Raw genomic sequence first — 3,173 nt, forward strand, 5'->3', positions numbered from 1 at the left:
ACATTCCCAAGGTTAAAATCCACATTTACATTGCAAGGGTCATATTCCCCATGTACATACCCGGGATACAATACCTTGTACATTCCCCGGGTTGCAATCCAGATGTACATTCCCAGGGTTAGTATCCCCATGTACATTCCTGGGATAGTATCCCTGTGTCCATTCCCAGGTTAGAATCCCTGTGTACATTCCCGGGTTAGAATACCCATGCACATTCCGGGGTTCATATCCCCATGTACATTCCCGGGTTAGTATCCCCATTTACATTCCCAGGGTTGGAATCCCCCATATATATTCCCAGGGTTAGAATCCCTATGTACATTCCAGGGTTAGAATTCTCATGTACATTCCCAGGATTAGAATTCCCATATAAATTCCCAAGTTGAGAATCCCCATGTACATTCCCGGGTTAGAATCCCCATGTACATTCCCAGGTTTGAATCCCCTTGTACATTGCCGGGTTAGAATCCCCATGTACATCCCCGGGTTAGAATCCCCATGTACATTCCAGGGGTAGTATATCCATGTACATTCCCGGTTTAGAATCACCATGTACATTCCCGAAATGGAATCCCCATGTACATTCCCGGGTTGAAATCCCCTAATACATTCGCGGGTTAGAATCCCCATGTAAATTCCCAGGGTTAGAATCCCCATGTACATTCCCACGGTTTGAATCCCCATGTAAATTTCCAGGGTTAGAATCCCCATGTACATTCCCAGCGTCAGAATCCCCATGTACATACCCGGGTTACAGTACCCTTGTACATTCCCCGGGTTGCAATCCCGATGTACATTCCCAGGATTAGTATCCCCATGTACATTCCTGGGTTAGTATCCCCATGTACATTCCCAGTGTTGGAATCCCCCATATATATTCCCAGGGTTAGAATCCCCATGTACATTCCCGGGTTAGAATTCTCATGTACATTCCCGGGTTAGAAACCCCATGTACATTCCTGGGTTAGTATCCCCATGTACATTCCCAGGGTTCGAATCCCCATATAAATTCCAAAGGTGAGAATCCCCATATACGTTCCTGGCTTAGAATCCCATGTACATGCCCGGGTTAGAATCCCCATGTACATTCACAGATTTGAATCCTCTTGTACATTCCCGGGTTAGATTCCCCATGTACATCCCCGGGTTAGAATCCCCATGTACATTCCTGGGTTAGAATCCCCATGTACATTCCCAGGGATAGAATCCCCATGTACATTCCCAGGTTAGAATCCACATGTACATTCCCAGGGATGGAATCCCCATGTACATGCACAGGATTAGAATCCCCATATTCATTCCCATGATTAGAATTCCCATGTAATTTCCCGGATTAGAATTCCATGTCAATTCCCGGGTTAGAATCCCCATGTACATTCCCGGGTTGGAATCCCCATGTACATTCCCGGGTTAGTATACCAATGTACATTCCCGGGTTAGTGTCCCCATGTACGCTCCTGGGTTAGAATCCCAATGTACATTCCCGGGTTAAAATACCCATGTACATTCCCAGGTTAGAATCCCCATGTACATTCCCGGGTTAGAATCCCCATGTACATTCCCGGGTTAAAATCCCCATGTACATTCCAGAGTTAGTATACCCTTGTACATTCCCGGGTTAGAATCCCCATGTACATTACTGGGTTAGAGTCCCCATGTACGTTCCCGGGTTAGAATCCCCATATACATTCCCGAGTTAGAAACCCCATGTACATTCCCAGGGTTAGAATCCACATTTAAATTCCCAGGGTTTAGAATCCCCATGTGCATTCCCAGGGTTAAAATTCCCATGTACATTCCCGGGTTAGAATCCCCATGTATATTCCTGGGTTAGAATCCCCATGTACATTCCCGAGTTACTTTACCAATGGACATTCCCGGGTTAGAATCCTCATGTACATTCCTGGGTTTGAATTCCCATGTACATTCCTGGGTTAGAATACCCATGTACATTCCCAGGTTAACATTCCCATGTACATTCCCGGTTTAGAATCCCCATGTACATTCCCGGGTTAAAATCCCCATGTACATTCCAGAGTTAGTATACCCATGTACATTCCCGGGTTAGAATCCCCATGTACATTACTGGGTTAGAGTCCCCATGTACATTCCCGGGTTAGAATCCCCATATACATTCCCGAGATAGAATCCCCATGTACATTCCCAGGGTTAGAATCCACATTTAAATTCCCAGGGTTTAGAATCCCCATGTACATTCCCAGGGTTAGAATTCCCATGTACATTCCCGGGTTAGAATCCCCATGTATATTCCCGGATTAGAATCCCCATGTACATCCCCGGGTTATTTTACCAATGGACATTACCGGGTTAGAATCCCCATGTACGTTTCTGGGTTAGAATCCCCATGTACATTCTCGGTTTAGAATCCCCATGTACATTCCCGGGTTAGAATCCTCATGTACATTCCCAGGGTTAAAATCCCCATGTACATTCCCAGGTTAGAATCCCCATGTACATTCCTGGGTTAGAATCCCCATGTACATTCCCGGTTTATTATACCCATGAACATTCCCGGGTTAGAATCCCCTGTAGATTCCTGGATTAGAATACCCATATACATTCCCGGGTTAGTATCCCCATGTACATTCCTAGGTTAGAATCCCCATGTACATTCACGGCTTAGTATACCCATGAACAGTCACGGGATAGAATCCCCATGTACATTCCCGGGTTAGAATCACCATGTACTTTCCCAGGTTAGAATCCCCATGTACATTCCCGGGTTAGAATCCCCATGTACGTTCCCGGATTAGAAACCCTGTGTACATTCCCGAGTTAGAATTTCAATGTACATTCCCAGGGTTAAAATCCCCATGTACATTCCAAGGGTCTGAATCCCCATGTACATTCCCGGGTTACAGTGCCCTTGTACATTCCCCGAGTTACAATCCCGATGTACATTCGCAGGATTAGTACCCCCATGTACATTCCTGGGTTAGTATCCCTGTATACATTCCCGAGTTAGAATCCCCATGTACATTCCCGGGTTAGAATACCCATGTACATTCCCGGGTTAGTATTCCCATGTACATTCGCGGGTTAGAAACCCGATTTACATTCCCGGGTTAGTATCCCCATGTACATTCCTAGGGTTAGAATCCCCATGTAAATTCCCAAAGTGAGAATCCCATTGTACGTTCCTGGCTTAAAAT

Source organism: Pristiophorus japonicus, chromosome Y (assembly GCF_044704955.1).
Source record: "Pristiophorus japonicus isolate sPriJap1 chromosome Y, sPriJap1.hap1, whole genome shotgun sequence".
In the NCBI taxonomy this organism is placed as follows: domain Eukaryota; kingdom Metazoa; phylum Chordata; class Chondrichthyes; family Pristiophoridae; genus Pristiophorus; species Pristiophorus japonicus.